The 23662-nt window shown below is 47.0% G+C and overlaps 1 pseudogene; it reads right to left on the reverse strand.

Annotated features, from left to right (window-relative positions):
• LOC138510723 (ER lumen protein-retaining receptor 2 pseudogene) overlaps positions 1–22421 on the reverse strand; it is a 51847-nt pseudogene extending 29426 nt beyond the window's left edge.
• Between the last annotated feature and the right edge of the window lie 1241 nt (positions 22422–23662).

The following is a 23662-nucleotide window of genomic DNA, read 5'->3' on the forward strand; positions in this document are numbered from 1 at the left end:
ATCTGGCTCTTCAGCATCAAAGGGGATGCAAATGCCTGAACAACATCTAAGCACCACGAAATGAACAAATGCACGGAAAGGACCCCCTCGTAAGCAGGGACTAGCCAAACACACCCGACATGAAGCGAGACTGAGCAAAGGGCTATACCTCCATCAACACAATCCGGCACACTAAACCATTCGAAACCCAACAAGAGAAAATCACCAAAAAAGCAGGGAACTACAACCACTAATGTATTCCAGAAAAACGCTCTACTTTAATACTCTAATCACCAGATATCATATACCTACCAACATTTAGCTTACTCGCATAGGCAAGCCTTATCTTGCATGTAACCAAATTGTACAGATTGGCCACTTCCACACTTAGCCAATGTGTGTAGGTGGGCCACATTCTGCCTCTCAGGTCTGGTGGTGTGGCTGGGCCTTGCGCTCCCTGCTGCACTCTGAGACAGGCGCTGTGTAACTTCTGTATCATGATAGGCTGATTGAGACAGACTGTATGGGTGGAAAATGCATTGCATTTCGATCGATAGACTGTTGGGGACACGAAATGTATCACACCCATATGGACTGTTTAAGGGTGAGGAGTGTGCTGCACCGGGATGGATTGCAGGGGATGGGAGATGTGTCAAATACGAATGGGCTGTTAGAGGCGAGAAGGATATTGCAACAGGATTGAGTGTCGAGAGTGGGAAGTGTGTCTCGAATGGATGAACGGTTAGGGGCTGGAGATGCATCACACTTACAAGGACTAACGGGGGTGAGAAATGCATGGCATAAAGATCGATTGGCAGGCGTCAGAAACCATACTGCACTAGGTTTGAAGGCTGGGGACAGGGAATGTGTATCACCTGGATGAATTGCTGGGGAGGTAAATGCATTGTACTCGAATGAACAGTTGAGGGTGGGAAAAGTATCACATTTAGATCGAATGTCAGATGTAGAAAAAGTATTGCCCCAGACTAACCATACTAAAAACTCATCTTTCTGCATCCACACCCTCAAACTCTGAACTAAACACAACCATACCTCTACCGCACCAAAACCCACACTCACTCCACAACACCCGACATGTAGACAAACCATACACAATCACATCTTAACATCACATGACAGAGACCAACCAAAAATGCACAAATGCTCGTTGACCAGTTTCTCTGAACTGAAGCTGCCAACAGCACATAAAGCTCGCTTGCTCTTCATCCGCTCAACCCCACTAACAGCCCCCGCTTACCCTCCATCCATTGCAGATCCACCAGCGTGCCAAGAGACCACGTAAGTGGTGACAGTGCGTGGTACAAGCCCCATTAGTATTAACATTGAGCAGTCGCCCAATTCAACCAAATCTAAATCTACTTCCGTTTACCCCTCCTTCTCCCCACCACAGGATGCAAGCCTCTATTGATTTTTTCTACGTCTCTCCCAATTCTAGCCTCCACCCAACACAACACTAGCAGATACAATGCTCTCTACCTCTCTGTCCATACAGAAAAGTGCTTTCAATTCGCACAACTTTCCTGCTGGCCTGTCATGTTATTCAGGAGTTTTCCCAATAAGCAAGTTCACACAAGAGGCCAATATGGGTTGCAAAATGTCAGCACCATCTTGCACTAACTGACATGCAACTGACTTGTCCCCACCCCTATTAGCATGGATGAGGCAGCCCACCTGTCATGGAGATCCCCACAGCCAAACATCTTCCACTTCTACCAACTTCACCAACAGAGCACAACACTCTCTGTCCCATACAAAGAAAGTCCTAACATCCCTCTCTCTATACTTCCGCCGGCATGCTGGCCCACAGAGGAACACGAGAGATGTTCCAGCATGATGTTCCTCTATGAGGCATTGTAAGCAGGGTCATGCCACTTGGCCTGCCATATCATTGACAACCTCTGACCTATTGGACTCCATTACCTGTGGTGATTTCTTAATGTTTCTCCAGTGGCACTTCGAATGGGAAGAAACCGTGCTCACCTCCCACTCATTTTCAACTCGCATTCTCTCCAATACACAAAAATATGCATCTTAGTTTGAAATTTAATTACAACTCCTGGTAGACAGTGGGCCTCATTATGAGTCCGGTGGTAGCCGTGCTGGTAAAACCAGGAGGCTGCAGTCAGACTCATGATGATTTACCGCCACCTGACTTTCCGGAAACACCGGGGCATTACAGCCCCGGCGGTCCAGTAAGTCAGGCGGCAGTAATTGTTTGTCCCCATTCCAATTTGAGTCCCATAGGACAATATTAATGGTGCAGGTGCTTACATGAAAGGCTGCGGGCGGGTGCCGCCCGCCCGCCAGGGCAGACATGGCAGGCAGAAAGGCAACCCACCCGCAGACTTGTACTTTGCTGGTCCGGAAACAATGGGACCCGTAAGCTTACCGGCACCGTTGTTTCCAGACCGGCAATGTTATAATGAGGCCCAATGTTTAATTTCACTCTCGTTTCCAATCTGCTCTCCATATTTGCCTTGGAATTGAGCCAAAGTATTTGTCAGGAGCTAAATAGCAAACAACTAATCAGCAGGAGCCTAATAGGAAATCTTCAGGAAATCTCTCAAAACCAGGTTATCTCAATACCACAACAGAAAAACTAGTACAGAAATCTCCATCAGACCAAACTGGTCTTTCGCACCTCCAGCCACACCAGGGCACTACTTGAAGGCACATCAGAACTACTGAAGGCAAACCAGCGCATCCATGCATCTCCTAACTCTCTAACAACATATTTGCCATTATGAACTTGGACTGACAAGAGCAACAACCTTTGAAGCAGGGCAAAATAGACATAGAGCCCATTCGGGACAGTCTCATCGACACATGGAATACACAGATCTACGTGATAATTTCACTGCGCAAATGGGTGTGGGGAATACTGTGAAGACGAAAGCTTTGTATTCTGAAAATGTCAACTGCTTGCCTTTTGGGATCCTCATATGTGTGGGACATGCCCACAACCCTTATTCTCTGCCTATCCCTCCCCCCACTTACTCTCTTCAATGTGTGGCACTCACGCGGGCCAATCTGTCTCCTTCTGTCACAGGACCTCACGCCTGCCGCTCTCTGCCTCCTTCTCTAGCTGGCAAAGTAAATGCCAAGCAATCATATGTGGCTTTCAGGGTTTGCTTTTGGTGGCCATTTCTTTGGCCACTTCCGTGTTTAATCAGATTTGGAGTCACTGCAGCTGGCCGACTAAAAGCGCAACATGAAAATGAAAGTTTAATTGTGGTAAGAGCGCAACATTATAAGGCATACATTTTCGGGTAAATCGGGAATACACCTGTGCAAAACGCTTAAAATGAAGGATGCCTTTTAAATTGGACCCAGTTAGGTCAGTCTTCCCTATGTTTTTTCTCATGAGGCTCAAGGCCTCATCAAGAGGTTGGCGGTATCTGGCCGGTGCTGCTGGCGGATTGCCGCTAACCCCATAACACTGATTCCGCCGCCTGATATCCCGGGGCCACCAGGATATCATAAGTGGTGGCGGAACGGTAAATCCCCATTCCCATGGAGTCCTTTAGGACATGGGAATGGGGGCACTGAAGCACCAGCACTGTTGCTAACGTTGCCTGTGCTTCAGTCTGAGACATGCCTGTAGGGGCCTGAACTCCCGGCAGGTCAGGCCATCCAGGGGATCCTTGCCCCTATCAGCATCGTAGTATGGCGGTCGGGAAAGGGTGCTGGAACGTTGCTACCAGCCCCCTTATATCCAAACCGCCATACCTGTAATGAGGCCCAGTGTCACAACCCCACACTCATCATAAATTGTAACCCAAAACAACATGAACTCCTCATCATAATGGATAAAAATGTGACGGGACCTATGATGTCAACCAAATGGCAGACTCGAACTCTAGTAGCTCAGCCTAACCTGAGCTCCAGTTACAGGACTCCCCAAAGTAATTAAGTACTCTCCCTTCCACAACTAATCATTTCACCTTTCAACCTACTAGTACTTTCATAATACGAACTGACCCCCCTTTCCCTCACACACATGGCAGCTTTAAGTCTTATAGCGCAGTCCCAACCACATTATCATCAGGGAAGTTATTCAGCGTTAACTGCACAGCCCAATACATGTTTAGCTCTGTTGCACACACCCACCGCTCCTCCAGACCAGCACCTCTACCAATGTCCCAGTGCTCTCCAAAAGGACCTTGGGTGTTGAGCTTGAGATAAAACCAATAAACAAATTCCCACGCCACAAAACACATAGCACCCTACCAGCACTCAGGAATCGGATGTTAGCAGCCTACACCCATAAACACCAAAGGCTTCACACCTCGCCATCTACCCTATGAATTTATATTGGTGACGGATTGTTATTAGCGATGAACTGAGATCTTCATAGGTTACATCTCACAGTGTTTGGTGTTTTCACCATTTCAAGAAGTCTCCCCCATTCTGCCTGTCTCCTCTATGATCTGCTCTGTGCCATTTCCCATTTCCAGTCTTCTCGACACCCGTGTGGCATCTCTATCACGCTGTAGTAGGTGTGTTGTTGTCTACATATGGTGAGAGGTAGCATATAGGGGATCACCTCAGATAGCCCATCCCTTGTAAGTGAGGTATGCCTCTTGGTATGGTGAAGTGGAATGATATTATAATTGAATCAAAACTGGTGATAGTCATTGTTGCAGTGTCATCCTTGTCCTTGTGTACATCAAGCTACTGTAGTACTCATATTCCTAAGTGTGTTATTTTGGTGGTGGCCCTGTCTGTGATCCTGTATTATGTCTCTGTTAGTATCCTTGGCTTGGAGAGATCTGATGGCTGCAAGGGTCTGTGTTTAAGGGTGCTTGACGTTGCATTGTGGTCGTGTGTTCAGAGTCTACAGAGATGATATTATTCTGGTTGTCGTCCTGTTTCACACAGGTTCTCTTGACCTTGTCTCTGTCCTTCGTGTCCTCTACACCCAGGTCAGACTTCTTCTTTGCTGTGTTTTTATTGATTTTTGGGGGCCTTTTTTCTCATTGTGTGCTTCCTTCTTCCAGTTTCTTCTTCTCCCTCCTCCCGCCTCCCAGCCCGCACCCCCTCCTCTGATTGGGCTTTTGATCCTCATACTGTCCCTCCCAGGGCAGCCCTCTGCCCTGCAACCCCTGTGGCTAAGGGCCCCCAGGCAAAGGGTGGCTCCCACTGATGCAACTCCTCGTCATGTCTGCAGGTGTCAGCAGGGGAAGCCAGAAGCCGGCCATCAACAAGCAGCGACTAAGCAAGGTAGGAGTGGCAAAGGTTAGTAATTAGAGCCTGCACTCTACCCTAATAAACCCTGCCACATAGCAGATTCTCTGACCTAGGTGGGTGTTTCTCAGGTAGTTAAAAATTGCATTGTGTAAGTATTTAAAATTACATTGTGAAACCTAGGCCTTTTCCCCCTTATACAGGACTCTCAGACTTAGGTGTGTTTTCTCCGATATTTAAATGACATTGTGAAAGCTGTGGCATTCTGTGGTTCTTGACTTCCTAGCATAGCATTCACCTAGCAAACGTTCTACGATTGTCATCGCCTTTCGTCTTGTATCTCTCTGTCACGTCTGCTTGCGTCCCTCTCAAGTGTTCCCCCTTGCCCCTGGTCTCTGTGCTTTCTCTTCTCTTCTCTTCTTCTCCAATTAATGGTGGCACTCGGTGGGAGGCCCTCCTGGCCTCCTTCGACTCCTCCAAGGTCATCATACATTTTTACCTGAATGGTACTGTCTTGGTCCAAGGCCCTCGGGCCAATCTTCTCCTCTTTGATAGACATTTCCTGCGCCTCATCAATTTCCTTCCTTCTCCTGCTGTCCCCTCTCTTCCCTCCACGGCTCCCTTGCCTCCCCCTGCTGTCTCCTCCTTGGCTACCTTGCCCTCTCTTCCTTCCTCTTCTGCCCTTGGTCTCACAGAGACACGGTTCACAGCCAGCTCTGTCATGAGCTTTGAGATTCTCCTCCCTGACGGCTACAAGATCCTCTCTGCGCCCAGGTCCAACTGTTCCGGAGGGGGTGTAGCCCTGGTCTTCCCTGAGTGGATTCCTGCCTCTGTCATTCCTACGCAGGCCTACTCCTCTTTCGAATGCCTCATCTGTAGGCTCTCTCTCTCTCTCTCTCTCTCTCCAAGTCATTCCCTTACTGCTACTACTACATCGGCCACCTGGTCAGATCTCCTCCTTCCTCTGAATGGGCGGACCTTTCCTCTTCCCTCCTGGTCTCGACCACGCAACTCCTCCTTCTTGGAGACTTTAACATCCACCTGGATGCTTCCTGTCATTCCTCTGGACTCTTTCACGACCTCTGCAGCACTCTCTCACTCTCTATTATCCCCTCTGGTCCGACTAACTCTGCAGGGCACACTCTGGATGTTCTGATCTCTTCAGACCTTCCCCTTTCTGTCCCTCTCACCACTCCTCTCTCCTGGAATGATCACTCTCTCCTTTCCTCCCAGCTCACCCGATCTACTCCTCAGGCCAAGCCAACTCCAGCACTGCCACCCACCTTCTCGGTTATGCAACCCATGAAGCGTGTGTCAGTTTAGGCCATTGCAGCCACTTTCTCACCCCTCCCAACCCCTTTGGCTGACTCACACCCTGGCCCAGCCCTTTCCATGCTTCACTCTGTTATATCTGATACTCTTGATGTTCTTGCCCCTGTCATGGGGATCCGCCTGAAGCCCAAAGCCAAGTGTAACTCCTGGTACGACTCAGACCTCGTCACCCTCAAACGCAAGTACCGGGTGGTTGAGAGGAATTGGCGTGCTTCTGGTACATCCTCTAATAAACTGGCCTGCCGCCTCCTCCAAAGGCAATACCGGCTCTCTGTCCGCACCAAGAAGATTGCTCACATCCAAGCCTGTGTGTCTGCAGCATCTTAATACTTGGCTGAACTCTTTAAAATCTGCAAGGAACTGGCCAATCCTGCTGCAGTCTCTACCTCTCCTGTCCCCTCCCAGGCCCTCTGCATGGCTCTGGCTTCTCATATCCGCTCTAAAACTCAGGACATCCTGCCCTCTCTCTCTTACTCTACCCCTCCTGCCTCTACTCTTTGCTCTTCCTCTGGCCCTTCCTTGGCCACCTCTCCTCCATCCTTCTCTGAATTTCCCTTGTTCTCCCCAGACAAGGGTTCTAGACAAGTCCGGTCTATGAAAGTCTTGTCAAATCAGGATCATCCCTATTCATCCAAAACAATCAAGGACCACATTGACTCCATGGCTCCTGCTCTGGCTGACTTCTGCAACCACTCCTTCGCCACTGGAGTCTTCCCATCCCCCCTGAAGCACTCCCTTGTGCACCCTCTTCTTAAGAAACCCTCTGCCGACCCGTCCTGCCCAACTATCTATCAGCCAATCTCCATCATTCCTTTTCTGGGCAAACTCCTGGAAAATCTGGCCATCTCCCAGCTTAATCTTCACACTGAATCTGTTGGGTGTCTTCATGACCATCAGTCTGGCTTCAGAGCTGCCAGAAGCACGGAAACTGCTCTCATGAAAATCCGTGAAGACCTGTTCTCCAACCTTGATTCGAACACCCCGTGTCCTCATTTTACTTGATCTCTCTTCTGATTTTGACATGGTCAACCATGCCATCCTGCTCAACCGTCTCCATGATAACCTGGGTATCACCAGTCAGGCCCTGGTGTGGCTGACTTCTTTCCTCTCTGATCGACCATCCCAGGTCCAACTTGGGTCCTTCCTCTCCTCAATCTCTAGCTCAACCTGTGGTGTTCCCCAGGGGTCTAACCTCTCTCCCTGGCTGTTCAACCAATACCTGGCACTTCTTTCCCACTGCATTGCCGCTCTCTACCCCAACTTTCAGTTGCGGTAGACACTCAGCTCATTTTCAGGCTACCCTCAGCCACCTCCTCTCCTTCTCTCATCTCTGACTGTCTGTCTGCTATCCAGGAGTGATGTGCCACCAATGATTTCTGCCTTAATGCCAGAAAGACTGAGATTCTCCACATCAGCACATCAGTCCCTCCTTTCCTGTCACTCTCTGGCCGGCCTCTCTTAGCCCTCTTCCTGCTCCCACCTGCGAGGCTGAAAACGTCAGGGTCATCTTTGACTCCACACTTTCCTTCTCTCCTCACATCTCTGATGTCTCTAAGAAGTCGCACTACCAGCTGCACCTCCTCAGAGGTATTCTTCCTTTCCTCTCCTTCCCCCAGAAGCTCACTGTCTCCAGTTTTCAGGCTACCCTCAGCCACCTCCTCTCCTTCTCTCATCTCTGACTGTCTGTCTGCTATCCAAGAGTGGTGTGCCGCCAATGATTTCTGCCTTAATGCCAGTAAGACTGAGATTCTCCACATCAGCAGACCCGCTCCCTCCTTTCCTGTCACTCTCTGGCCGGCAGCTCTTGGCCCTCTTCCTGCACCCACCTTTGAGGCTGAAAACCTCGGGGTCATCTTCGACTCCACACTTTCCTTCTCTCCTCACATCTCTGATGTCTCTAAGAAGTCACACTACCAGCTGCACCTCCTCAGAGGTATTCTTCCTTCCCTCTCCTTCCCCCAGAAGCTCACTGTCTCCAGAGCTCTGGTTCTCTATAGGCTGGACTATTGCAACAGCCTCTTTCTAAATCTGTCTGCTTCTACTCTCCGCCCTCTGCAACTCATCCAGAACAGGACGGCGTGACTTGACCTTGGCCTCAAGCACAGGGATTGTATTTCTGCAGGGCTGAAATCTCTGCACTGGCTCCCAGTGGCTGTGAAGATTAAGTTCAAAACCCTCTGCATTGTACACAAAGCTTTCTGGGGCCTGGGGCCTCAATATCTTCAACTCTCTCTTCCTTAATATCTTCCTTCTCGAGCTCTTCGCTCATCGGCCAAGCAACGAGTCAGTGGTAGATCTCTTTCTTCGGCTGGGGCCTCCCTCTGGAACAGCCTCCCTGAAACTTGAGGAGAACCATCTCCGGTTCTGGAAGCACCTCAAAACCTTCCTCATTGCTACTGCTTTCTCTCCTGCTCTCCCCTGCTGAACTCCTGGCTGAAACTGAAACTGCACTGGCTATCTGGCCACCCCCTGATCTCAGGCCCCCTCCCCCACCAGTTGCACACATGCACTGCCTCCCTGGCAACCCCCGCACTTGGGGACTGTTTTCTTTATCCCTTCAGTCCCCCTACCAGCACTTGACACCTGATGTCTGCACTTACCCTTGCACTTGCCACCAGCTGGCCATACTTTTTACTTATCGCTTTATTTATTCTATTTATCCCATGTACTGCACTGTCCACTACGCCTTCCTCCTCTGCACATTTCCCCATCCCCCATGCCCTGCAATTGCACGATCTGAATGACACTGGGCCCAGTAAGATCGTTGTCTCTGTCTTCCCTCTGTTCCCCCTCCCTTGCCTAGTTGACGCCTTGAAACACTTGTGTATAGGTGCGTTATAAATGCCATATCATATATGTATTTTTGTTTTAGAACTTTGTAGAATCCTGGTGTTTATACTGGTTTTCAATGTTCTGTGCATAATTGGTGCTGCATGGCAACTGTAGAACAGTAGATCCCTACTGGGCAGATGTGGCAGGGTGAGAATGAAGTGTAGACTTCTTTAAAGGGTTAAATGTGTCATGGGATATTGTGGGGTGCTGATAGTTCTTTTTGGGAAATAGGCTGTGGTAGAGAAAAGGTATCAAGAGGCTGGAGGATGATGGCAGGAATGTTTTGGGTATGTGGTGTGATAAACCTAGGAGTATTCCACCATTAAGCCCCCAAGAGTCCTCAATTGAGGTGGCCAGAAGAGAGCCATCACTCTTGGATCCCAACCCTGGGGATGGACGAGCGAGGGAAGATCACCTGGGTAGGTCAATCCAGGGTCGTCCTTGTGGGAATGCCCCGGGCGAGACGTGGTATTCTGATGGGGAAACAGAATAGGAGGATGTCCTGGATGCCTTCATGGGATACGTTAACTCCGGTCACCTTAATCCAGGTTTCATTTTCCCTAAATCTAATCCCGTCCTTAACTGCCTGTATAAGAAACCATTAAGAATATGGAAGGGGACATCATCCCCTTGAGGAAAAACTAAGTTAAAGTATTTTCCTATGTCCATGGTCGGTTCCCTGATAGAGTAGGGGAAAATAGATCTATCCTCCAACACCGTTCCAGTACCCCCTTCCCATTTCCAACAAATACTGGGACGAGGAAAAGGCAACCGGGAGTAGTGAAGATTTACAATAGGAATCACATGGGGAATACAAGGGAAACCAGCTATAAAAAGAACTTAAGCTGTCCCATTGATAGAGTCAGGCAGAGTCAGGCATTTAGCAATTATCATTCACACCTGACTCCACTTTACTGCTTTTCCAACTATAAAACGGTGTGGTTCTACACTGGTTTTTGAGCAAGCTTGGGACATTGTTTGAACCAGAGGAGCGACGGAGCAGAGAGCAGCAGGATCTATGGCCCAGAGGAAAATGGAGTACCGAGACGCTGGCCCAGTGTGTCAGAGGGGCTGCAGCATTGCTAGGGAGTCGTGTCTAGAAAGAGAGGGAGCGAAGCATCTTGCAGACTGCTATTGGGGGTCAGAACATTGATCGTTCCGAGTGGACCTGTGCTGTCCCCAAGGGTGTCTGAGGGGCAGGTGGTGAGACCCTGACATCAGGATTGCATAACCAGAAGGGATCGCACGTCACTGCGTTGCTGCTCGGGTGAGTCTCGTGAAAGTAAGAGAGAAAGATACTCAGGAGTAATTGAAACTGAGCAGGCAAAAGAAAATGCATAGAAGAGCCTGAAGAAGAACGGTAAAGCACAGTGGCGTCAAAGCCTGCCAAAGGGTGGTGGAGCATAGAGCAGGAGGAATTTAAAGTTTGGCCTGCCATCAAGTTATAGTCCAAATGTGGAGTTTATTAGTCTTGCACTGTTTACGCTTCATGGACCGTATTTGGATCTTTTGGGGTTCTTGCTTATAGCCCCCATGCCAACTTTGAATGAATGCCACACGACTTCAGAGGAACCTGCATATATATTTGAACATATTTCATGCAATGCAGATTCAATTACTGCCGCTTTGTATTTATGGCTACGTTGGCGCATTTTTAAGAGCGACAATTATACAGTTTTAAGATTCTTATAACTTTGGCCCCATTCAACAAATATATGCAAATGTTTCCAAAAAACATACATCCACATAAGAATTTATTTTAAAAGGCTCAAGTTCATGGGTGGGGGCGGGGGGCAAATGTTTCATAAAGGTTGGGGTGGGGGGTTGCAAAAGGTTTGCTTCGCTTTGAAAGTTGTGTTCTATCATAATGGAAAAATACTGGGAATATCATACTTGGATTTTAAATGGGTGCACGGCCCAACTGGAAATCATTTTTATAAATGACAATAATTCTAGGAACTTAGTTAGATGGTCCAGACTAAGTACGTTGAGTCTGGAAACTATCCTGGGTCCATGGACCTAGGTCTTGGGTCACTGACTTGCACTGCAAAAAACATTTGATATACCCTCGGGCATGCCCTGAAACTAGGATCTGACCATGCACTTAGGGAATGGCTAAAGGCCATCCCCTGCAGTTGCGGCAGGGGCGTCACTGTGCCCATACTTTAGAGGTAAAGTTTATCCTCCAGCATCGCCTGCTCGGAATGTCTGTGGCAATGGCTGTACTTTGGGTCCCTTGCTCTATTGTTCGCAGAACCCAATGCCTGCTTGGTGATGCCCAGGGGTTTGTTTTGGTTGGCTATTGTTTTCTTCAGATTGCCAACAGATAGTATTTGGTACCAAAGGTTTTGCAAAAACGGTCATGGGGTTGTGAACTCTGTGACACCAAAGGCGCCCCTTAGAATGCAAGAGTACCCACAAATTTGCATAACCTTGAACCTTGGGTTCTTCAAATTGTGCCGTGTTTGCAAACTCTGCAGCCACAAAATCTGTATTTATTCTTGAAAAGGAGTTTATTTCATTCCCCTGTGCCCTTGCCATCCAGTGCATCTAGATGTGCCCCAGTAGGCTGCAATATGCCCCTTTAAAAAGCATTGAAACCGCAAGCTGGCTGTCAGACTAGGTTCAGATTTCAATTTGGGTTGGTGAGCGGTTTGCAAAATCAGCTGGAAGTAATCAGCATATTTTTTGGAAAAAAGTTTTTGCTATTCAGGAGCCAATGTTATAAGCCTCCCAAAATTACCTTTTCCAATATAATCAGGGATTTCACTTGTGGGTTGCCAGGGGTAGCATCTGCTACCCTTAAACCTGCCCTTGCAACTCCAGGGCCACTGGACAACGAGGCAGTGGCAAGAGTATATATCTGTGTTGCGCCTGGAAAAGGCGGTTGTAACTGCTGCTAAATGTGCCACAGTTTTTTTTCACCTGGAATCGAGATCTCGTTGCTTGGAGAAATAATAGGTGTGGAGTCAAAACCATGAAGCCGTCATCACTAACAGGTTAGCAGTCCCTCAGAATGGCTGAATGGCTGGGTTCATAGGTGGGGCTGTCTGCGCAGCTCATACCCAGTACTGTAGCAACAGGAAGGGTATGGGGGCTAGGTCTAGCTAGCTGGGAATGGGTAAGAACAGCCTGCAGTACTCAGTGACAGCACAGCATGAACGTGAATGTCATCAGTGTTTCTCGTCGTCTGGCTTGCATATTCAGTGAATTGGGCCTGTGATGAGAGGGGTGTGTCCAAGTGGCTTCTACCACCAATCCTTCCTGGGTACTGTTTGACCTGACCCAGATCAGCCAGACCTGCATCACAGGCACACTGTAGATAGGCTCATAGTGACATAATACATACAAATGTAAAAAATAAAATAAATAATTAATTTACATGAAGCTTTACTCCGCCATTGAAGTAAACCATCTATTGCTTCCTCAAGCAAAAGAAAATACATATTTGGAAGGATAGCTAAGGGGCAACGCCGAACTTGACAACATGACCAGTTACAATCTGTAGGTGCTTATGCAGTCCTGTTTTTTTCAATTGCATTCTGAGGCTTGTAGTCCGAGTTTTACAATGGGAAAAGTTGAACTGCAAGTCCCAGAATGCAAAGAAAAAGCCAGGACTGGCTAAACACTGACAGATTGGAATGGTTCATGCTGGCAAGTATGCAACGCACTTGCTTTGGGAACAAGTTGATGCAGTGCAACATGGGTTCAGTTCCTGTTCCAGTGCTTATAAGCTGAAGGGGGCTGGCATTAAGCAAGATATAGAGGACCAAATAAAATAATAAAATGGGCCTTTTATAGTGGTGATGTCATGGAGCTGTTGCTGCTGTTTACATTATAAAATTAAAAAAAACCCTGCAATTACTATGACCTGCAACACATCCTTACCCTCTACCTCCCATCTTACAATAGAAACTGTGGGCTACTTACCAAATAAGCAAAACAGAGAGGTGATGGCTGGAAGGTTTAAAATCATTCATAACCACTGGCACAGCTCTGGGTAACCCTCCAGGCCATTTGTTCAGCCAGCCAAGCCACTACAGAAGGGGAAAGACCATATGCAAATCATGATTGGCCCCACCCCAAAAGGGGCAGTCAGCTCAAATCTCTAAGTCGCATCCCTTCTGCACAAGACCACAAGCATCCCCAGACATGTTCCAGCTTCATTGGGCATCATGTTCCCGCTTCATTGCACGCCATTTGTGAGGAGTAGCCTAGGTTTCTAGGCCCATAATGCTTTTCTAGAGGCGATGTCTTGGAGCTGCTGCTTACATTTTAAAATAAAAAAAACCTGCAATTACCTTGGCCTGCAACAGATCCTCCAACACGTTCCCTCTGTCCCCCATCTAACAAAAATAAATGTGGGTTACTTACCAAATAAGCAAAACAGAAAGGCGCTCATCATTCATAACCACTGGCGCAACTCACAACAACACTCCAAACCATCGTTTTTCAGCCTGCCAAGCCACTACAGGAGGGGAAAAACCATATACAATTCAGGCTTGGTACCACCCCAAAAGGGGCAGTCCAGCCACAACCACTAGATCAAATCCCTTTTGCACGATACCACAAGCAACCCCAGAAATGTTTCAGCCTCATTGGGCGTCATCAGTGAGGAGTAGCCTAGGTCTGTAAGCCCAGCAGGCTTTTCTAGGTGTAATGTCGTAGAGCTGCTGCTGCTGTTTATATTTTTAAATATAAAAACTCTGCAATTACTGTGACCTGCAACACATCCTTCCCCTCTGTCTCCAATCTAACAAAAAAAACTGGGGGTTATTTGCCAAATAAGCAAAACAGAAAGGTGATGGCTGGAAGGTTTAAAATCGGCACAGCTCTGTGCAACCCTCCAGACCTTTGGACTTGTGTTAGTCAGTTGCAGTTTCCCGTCTGTGGCCAGGCATTTGGCAGGCACTGGATGTCTGCGCTTTGGGGTCTAGGCCTCTTCGAGATTCACTGTCTGTTTACAGTTTAGCCCAGTTGATGTACAATAGTTTAGGTTGTTGTGTTGGGCGTTTGCTTACATTCACAGTAATTTGGTAATATGGGGCGTTACACACCGATATTAACGCTACATGCGGCGATCCATTCTTGTATGAAATGTCTATCATATTAGAGTGATATCATAACCATATTTTTCTTGGTGTACTGAAGAACAATGCTATGTGATGTCCCTTCCTGTTTTGTCAAAGGCTGGAAAGGTCATGTGTCATCACCGCCGTGATTTCATGTGGGGAGTGGAGTCAAATGACATCACTTCCTGTGAGGTCATCAGAGGTCAATGGGTTGTGTGATGTCACTTCCGCTACATCTGGCATTTTGGTGAAATATAGTTCCTGAATAAAATTACCTCCATAACCATAACTATAGAGGCGATGTTGCTGTTACAGTTTTATATGTATATGCACATTTTAAGAAATCATGTTTTAAACAGTTAATTGGTCGACCCCCAAAAAGTAAAATCTATAGAAATCTAGGATCATACACTCACTGATCAAACATTAACTAACAATAAAGCACACATTCATAACACTATAATATGTAACCTACCTAATATATAAAGTGGCCACGGTGATGTTTTGCAAACAACGCAAGGGCGGGGTACCCCTAAAGAGCAGGAACTGGGGTAGTAACACATGAACTGCATCTGAAGTGTTCCTGTTCGAGAGCTGTGATTTAGACATTTCAAATAAACAATTTAAGTGTCAATAATGGACACAGTTTATACAAACATCGTACACCATATTTGTATATGCAAAGTTCATGTAGAGTTAATGGAAGAAGAATACATGTAATTTTAGAAGATATAGTATTGAAGGAGTTCAGGCAGGGTGCCGCTGCCCTGAATCAACACAAACTCGTGGTGACAAGAAAAAGAAAAGCCTATTTACATATTTGCATATATGTAGGAGACATAAAGCAGCGCGATGTATACAAGAAAGTCGCACACAGAAGAGGAACATTTTCAAATTACAAATCATTCAAGTAGAGTCCTGGGACTTGAAAGCGGGCTAGTAGGTCCCAGTGCTCAACCGTGGCTTGCACCAGTAACATGCTCCTCTGAAGCCAGATTCTGGAGGAGGGCAACCAGACTAGCGTTTGCCAGTGTGGTTAAGGGTCAGAGTCGTCTGCCACTGTTAGATATAATCACAGCTCTCGAACAGGAGCATCTCTCATGCAGTTCTGATGTGTTGCTGCAGCGAGAGGAACGTTTGAATGAATATTTGCCATTCCCAAAGTTTATTGACTTTAATTTTGGAAAGTTGTGATCCGTTATGTAATGTTATGAATTTTTATAAAGCCCTCATTCACCAATGGCAATTTGACGGATCTGACATCATTTAAAACATAAATGCCAATCAAAGATTGCAGTGGGCCCTTGGCTTTTGTTAATGGAGGAAAGGTCAGCATGCCCTGGAAGACTCGGGAGCAGAATCCATGAGACCAATGAATTACATGGATATTTTAAAACAGCAGTCTATACATCATAGTGTCCTAAGACACTATCATTAAGGTTCCATCACACTTTACATAGGGCCTATGGACTCCCAATGGGGGCAAAGTGGCCACTATGTCCAGCCGCAGGCCAGTCCCAGTGGCCATTTCGGGTTAGCCATGCCCCAGGTAAAGTGACCACTGACCATATCTTCAGGTCATGGCTAGTGGCCCTAGGACCTACAATGGAGGCAAGTGCATTGTGCCTAGCCATAGGATATGCTATGGGCAAAGTGGACAAGGGCCATGATGACCAGTGGCCCCTGAACCAAAAATGGGTGCAAAGTGATCCTAAGGCCAGGACCCAGACCTGGGCCACCAGCCACTTCATGTGGCTTGGTGGGGCCCAGTACATGGGTGAAGGCTGTGCTCCGAGCAAAGTGGACACTGGTCATGGCCTCAGACTAGGGCCAATGGCCACATCAGGGGCTTATGAGGGCCTAGAACTTGGTCCAAGCACCCTTCCCAGGAAAAGAGACGTTGAGTTGCTTGAAGGTGTCTAGGGCATGCAGCAGGTAGTGACCAGTTTGGGTGCCTTGGGAGGCCAGGCTATGGCCTTCAGTCACTGCATATGGATTGGGGTGGCCCATCAGCTGGCTCAGTGGTGCCAAGACAAGGCTTTTCTGAATTGGTAATCGGGCACTATGTGTTAATATGGCATTTGGGAGGTGGTGTATCCTATTTGTGCACCATGGCAATTCTTCTTTGAAGGAGGCCACGAAGTTCCAAAGGAACCGCCAGAGGAACCTCCATTAAGAGGTGCTGTTACAGACTTCACCTGCCCCCGTTGGGACCTCTAGCCCCTTTCAAGGTAGCTCTTGATAACCAGTCAGTGCAATAGCTTGGCAAACGTCAAATTGCCAGTAGCAGCACAGGAAATATGCTGTGTCCCAAGAGCTGCATATGGACCCAGCAGTAGCTTCTTTTTTTGGAAATGGGGCGCAAGGACTGGGGCTGCGTTTGGCGCTCCATGGTTGCGCTGCGCCAGGTGCAGCGCTGGCCTCGGATAGTAAAGTTCCTGGTAGACTCTGTCCTCTTAACACGCGTTGCAGGAAATTCTGTTTTTAGACAGTTATACTATATGCCTGTTTTTTATCGTGTACTGCACACCTGCCTGCATATTTAATTTGCTGGAGCTACAATATGGCTGAAGCATTTACAGTAGAGTAAATCCATGATGCTCTGATTCAGGATGTGCAATGTTAACTGAAGACCAACAGATTAAGGAAGAATATAAATGGGGCCATTTGCCATCTGTTCGTGGAGGGGGATATTGTAAACTATTCTCTGGAATCTGCTATGAGCAAAACAATAACAGACTAATATCTGAACTATTGCTGTGTTTAAACAGCTGCCTATCTAAAAAGAGATCAGACCAAAAATTATCCCTTCCCATCTTCTCAGTAACCCTAGTCCAAAGTGCAAGAGTTGGAAAGCTGACCGACTGCAAGATGCATCAGAATTAAGTCTGCAGAACGGATTGCTCTTGCAAGCCAAGGAAATGTACGTATAAGAAAAACATGTATTTTTAAGCAATATGCAGTAGCTTCTAGGCCTTTAGGTTTAGGGGAAATATGCGAGAGCATTGAAAATTGCCCCTCTAGATTCTTTCTACATCGCCTTTGATTTGTGTGTGATCTTGCTAGGATTTCATAGGTTCAGGGCTCATGAACGTGGGCAGCAAGGAGTGTGTCATATCTGACATCACAGCAAAAGCTTTATTATCCACCACCCCTGCGCAACTAAGGAAGCCAGATAAAAACATATTCTGGATAGCATAATGTCTGAATCCAGATGGGAGTGGGCCAAGAAATTGAGCAAAATGTCCTCTATAATTGGGAAACACTACAATTGGGAATCATGAAAACAACAGCAACACAAACAAAAGAATACCCATGAATTTCTTTAAATAATTAAGTGCTTTTAATTAGGAATACTTAGATAAACTATAGAAGGTCTATAATAAAAAAAATAGGAAGACAATAAAAAAAAAAAATCACAAATTGGAAAATGAACAAACAAGAGAAACCATTTCACCTGCAAGTAAGATGTGCTCCTTTACTGGGAGAACAAAGCAAAACGCATGATTCTCTTTGGTCCATTGCACTGGGTCTCACTGACTGTGCCGGGGGTTCCTCTTATTTAGCAATCCCTTTCAGGATACCCTCTTTTAGTTGTCGCTGATCCTAATGAAGCGGTTGAAAAGAATTTCAGGTACCGAAATGCATATGCCTGTCAATTATGATTTGCGGCATTGCATGCACTATATTTTTTGTTCCCCTAGCGAGGAATACATTGAAAGGTTTTTTGTTTTGTATTTTCCTATTTTCTTTCAGTTAATCACAATTTTGCTATTTACCTGTCATTATTTTCTTATGTATTATTGAATAATCTTAAGGTTTCCTTTTCATAAAACGTTGGTCTGTCTGCTAAGATTGATTTGCCTCTGGCCTAAAGGATGTGTGTAAATATATTTTGTCTTTCACCTTTTATATTTATGTGTTGTGTTGGGGGACTGATCACATGGCCCTGCCTGATGTGGTATGTGTTTTCTTTTTTATTCTATGTGTTCCTTCTTACACTTCATGGGTATTCTTTTGTTTGTGTTGCTGTTGTTTTTTTGATTAATTGCTTTAATTGTTTTGTCTATTTTAACCTAATGAATTGTCAAGGATGTTGAAGGTTGACTTGTTTAACCATAAAACAATAAACAAAAAAGAATTGTGGTGCATAAATGAGAAACGAAATAATATGGATCAATAAAACTATTTTTGTCCTGAAAATCAAGTACCCCTTCCTTAATCCTTTTGAAAGATCCATGGATTGACACATTTGAGTAATCACGTAAAAATTAATATAAAAAGGTTCACATGTTAATACATTATAACCCTCCATCAAAGATGTACCGAATAAACCATCAGGGAGGCCACCTTATTTGTATATTGCAGTTGGCAGACTTGCCAGGGACCACATCATTCAAACGTGAGGAAGAACAAGCATGGCCCCCCATGCATATAAATCCATACTATATTTGCATTTGCACATGTGTGGTACCATGGACTGCATTTGTTTTATCCCCAACTGGTTTATGACCTTCTTCTGTATGTTGTTCAATAATCCTTTCAGCTATATTCCTGCTTTGCTTCTTCCCTACTACCACAAAATCTCAGAACGGGTCAATAAAAAAAAAATACAATAATGATTACTTGGAAACTGATTGAGGCCTGAAGCCATTCCAACAGCCTGGACTTTGCAGCAGGCACTCCACATATGCAGCAATGACTCACTTCTACAAAATCCCAGAACAGGCCAATTTAAAAAAAAAAACAATAATAATTACTTGGAAACAGATCAAGGCCTGAAGCCATTCCATCAGTCTGGACTTTGCAGCAGGCACTCCACATAGGCAGCAATGACTCACTTCTAAAATGGCCTCAGTATTGCCCACCACTCAAGTCTCTACGCCATCCTCTTTATACTTGAACTCTGCCAATCTTGACACTGTCGACCACTCCTCCCTTCATCTCATCCTCTTCAACACAGGCCTCTAACTGTTAGTGATGGACAACATTACCTCCTGTCAGCCCGACCAATATTTCTCCATCCCATGGAACACAGCACTTCACTCCCACCTCCTGCTGGGTGGGGTCGAGTTCCAAGGGTCTATCCTTGGCCTGCTCTTCACAATCCTCTATTTCTCCTTACTCGCCAAGCTTATCTCTTATTTTGGTTTCCCCTACAAGCTATTTGCCAATGAAATTCAAATAATCTATTCCTGTCCATCTTCCACTCCTGAAATAATTCCACAAACCCAACTGCCACACTGTCATCTGCCACTAATGGTTCTTTGATGCATGAGGAACACTTGCTCTAAAACCAAAGTCATATACCTCCCATCATCAGTTCTCCATCCCTCTTCCCATGCCTCATATCCTTTCACACTAATCTCCTCATGCTATCCCCCAAGAATACCAGCTAGGCCTTTATGACAGTGACCAAAACTTCTGGCATGTCATCATCCCCACCGCCAGGGTTGCTAGGATTTGCCTTGTTAACATATGAAAAATCTGCCCCACCTCAGTCAAATCCAGTGGCAGTGCTAGGAGAAGGAGCTTGGGGGGGCTGTAGCCCCAGGTCCTTTGGTTGTAGCCACGGATAGAAGCTCAGGGGCTACAACCAAAATGCTAGCTAGAACTGAGTCCCGACAGTCCCGACATTAGTGTAGCCACCGATCATTTCAAGACCTAGCAACACACCTGGTCAATTCCACTGCGGTTATAGCCTTCTCCTGTGCATTCCCCTCTACTCAGTCGTTCCTCTAAAAAAGTACTGGACTTTACCAGTTACATCCTCTACAATCTCCCTCAATCCATTCCCACTCCTTCCCATGCCTCCTTTCTGGGTGTATGCCCACAAACAACCACGTTTTTTCTCCTGGTCTATAAATCTATCGATGGATTGCTACCACACTCCACATCTGGCTAATGCTATCTCCCGCTACACTGCATCATACACTGTGGTCCAATCATTATTTAACTCATATGTCCCCTTCCGCTCTTTGCTGCCTCCCTTTTCAGCTCCTTTTCACTGCTGGCACGCATTTACTGGAACTTCAGCGATTCAAAATGGCTCTCAGAAAAAAATCTCCTCCCCAGAGGAGGGACACCCCTGCTGTGATGTGACATAACATCCTCTGCTGCTATATCACTGTACGCTTTACACATATGGATGGGGGCTAGAGTAGCGGTCTACCCTGAATTTACCAGGGCAGTACAGAAAGCCCATCAATCCTTTTACATGGTGCAGAGAAATTTAAGGGCATTAGTGTCAGGGGCAGACCCAAGAAAAGACAACAGTTGCAGGTGAAACACACAAAAAAGGCCAAGACGGGTAAATGTGTGGGTGCTGTGCACCATGCTCCAGTTAAAAACACTGTAAAATCACTGAGAACCGTCCGGAGCGCTATATTGCCTTACAGGAAGCTGCTTTGTCCTCTCTGTAGGCAAACAGCACGACAAAACTACATTGCCCAGCATGCCTTGGGCATGAGGGGCCAATCAGGAAACAGATCGGGTGAGGCGCGAATCACCGCGCATGCGCGAGCTACAGAGCACGGGGCTTGTGCTCGAGAAACCCACGAAGGAGGACGTGCGCAGAGGACCGCAGGCGAAAAGTTCATGCGAGGGGCCCAGCCCCACCAGATCAAGCATCCGGCCCCTCGCCTACCTAAAGACAAGTCGGGAAGGCGCTGCAGAGGGAGCGGGGAGGCAAATTCTGAGGATTTGGGAAACGCTGCAGAGGGATCTGGGGAAGCGCAGGGGGCATCTTATACTCCGCCCATACCAATCGCCCCTGCGCCTGGAGAAAGAGATAAGTAGCCGCTGCAGGAGCGACTTCCTTTGTTTTTAAAACTTAAACTCCCGCTTGGAGGAGGAGCTGGGCTCCGTGTTGCAATACTTTTCAGAACACGTGTAAAACGCATTCCGTGTGTGTTCAGGAGACGAAAGGGGAATTACAGGAGCTGCAAGCCACGCGCGGCGAAGCTCGTGTGGGCATTATTGGGCAGCCGTTTTGTTTTGAGGAAAGTTTAGTGTTACCAATCTGCAGACCATCACGTGCGGTATCGCACATTATTGAAAGTGTGTGTGTGTGTGAATGCACAAGTGCAGTGTGAAGAGAGAATGACTGTATGGGGCCATAATACAGGCAATAACGCTGTGTTCTTCCTTTGTAGCATGGACCTTGCCTGAACTACCTCCAAGGCGCCACATGAGACTAACAGCATCCGACTGGTGATGCTAAGGACCATGTTACCGGACTTGGACAACAACTAAAAGCTAAGACTGCATGTGTAGATGTTTCGTGTCAGCAACTTGTTAGCTAACACCTTGTAATTGTGCCTAGCTCTAGGTGAGTCTTAACATAGTCGGCAGAACTGTTCAGGGGCATAAAGTTGTAACACTGTGTGCTAAAATTGAGACACCATGGAAGTTGCCTTGTGGGACAGAAGTCAAAGGTATGCAGCAATCTAACCATCCCCAACTCCCTAGTCCTGTCCATAACCTCTACCTAATCCTTTTTCCGGTTACCCTATCTCCCCCTTCCTATCCAATCAACGAGACCCTAACCCTCTTTCCCCGCTCTGATCGCGAATGTCTGTGTAAGCACTGACTTGCAGGCATCAAGACCATAGTGGGGGTGGTTGGTTATTTCCACTCCTGCGCCAGGAACCTGCATGACCCTTGACAGAAGCACACACCCACGTAATATTTTGGTGCCCGAGTGGGTGTGACCAGTCCTCTGGTACAACATGGAGGAGATCGCAAAGGCCCTACAGGATATGCAAAATGAATTAGCGGCGTCGAGGCAGGAATATGCTACCCTATCGGTGCAAGTCCGTAGCCTGGTGGCCCAGACAGCACCTTTGCCTGGTGCAACCCCAGTCCCAGTGCAAGTGCAAGTGTCCCCCAAGCCAACAATCCCACTGGCCCCTCCCGAACGTTATTCTGGGGACCCACAAAAATTCTCCACTTTCCTCACTCAGTGTCGCCTTCAATTCCTGACCAAACCTGCGGCATTTCGATCTACCCAGTCAAGGACAGCCTTCGTAATATCGTACCTTACTGGTGACGCCGCCGCATGGGCCAACCCTCTTGTAACAACAGATGACCCACTCTTATACGATTGGGAAAGGTTCTTGGGCGAGTTTGAGAAAGTGTTCAATAGGCAGGTGGCCACCTGTATAAGGACAGAGAGTTGTTAACTCTCAGACAGGGCAGCAAAGAACTAGTGACATACGTCACACAATTCAACCGCCTGGCAGCCGAGGCTGAGTGGCCAGTGGAGAAGAGAATGTCCTTATTCTACCAGGGATTTCGAGATGACTTGAAAGACCTAATTGCCCAGGTCGATCCATAGCCAGGTGAATGTTCGGACATGATAGACCTTGCCTTACGGCTGGACCATCGTCAAGCTGAGAGACGGGGTGATAGGAGAAAAGGGGAAATACGTCCAGTGGTCCGTTTAGACCAGTCTCGGGTATCTCAAGGAACAGCAGAAAAGTCAGGTGGGGAGGAACCCATGCAGATACGTTCTGTTAAAGGACCCTTGTCCAAGGAAGAAAAGGACCGGAGGAGGAAAGAAGGTGTTTGTTTGTATTGTGGATTATCAGGGCATTTTGTTCGCGAATGCCCTACCAAACCTAAAAACCAGGGAAACGCATCAGCTCGACGGTATTGGGGGTCACCCGATCGAGCTTTTTAGATGGTAGGGCCCCAATTTCTGTCATTTCCAATTATGCCTCTCACGTCATGTTAATGGGTTACTTAAGGTATTCAGCACAGGAAAAGGCTGTGACTATGCCGGTAGACTTGGGGGCAACGGGAAATTTTGTAGATGTTAAATATGTAGCTACATTAGGGATCCCTGTTCAGCCTAAACCGAATCCAGAAGTGGTACGGGCAGTGGACGGAACGTCTCTCTGTTCCGGGCCTGTAACGCATAGTACCCAATTAATAACCTTGCAGTGTGGGGATTCACATTTGGAAGAAATTGCCTCCGATGTAATTGCCGCCCCACAATTCGGGTTCATTCTGGGACTACCCTGGTTACGGAAGCATGACCCAAAGATCCAATGGACCTTAGGACAGGTAGAGTTCAACTCTCTCTACTGTCAAGAGCATTGCAAACAGAAGTCCACCGTGACCCCTTGTATCATTGGGGCAGTAGAAAATCAGCCGAACGAGGAATGCTCTAAGGGTATACCCAAAGAATATGTAGACTTTGCAGATGTTTTTAACAAGAAGGCAGCAGAGCCTTT

This window comes from Ambystoma mexicanum, chromosome 6p, assembly GCF_040938575.1.
Source record: "Ambystoma mexicanum isolate Mex_15411 chromosome 6p, UKY_AmexF1_1, whole genome shotgun sequence".
NCBI classification, from domain to species: domain Eukaryota; kingdom Metazoa; phylum Chordata; class Amphibia; order Caudata; family Ambystomatidae; genus Ambystoma; species Ambystoma mexicanum.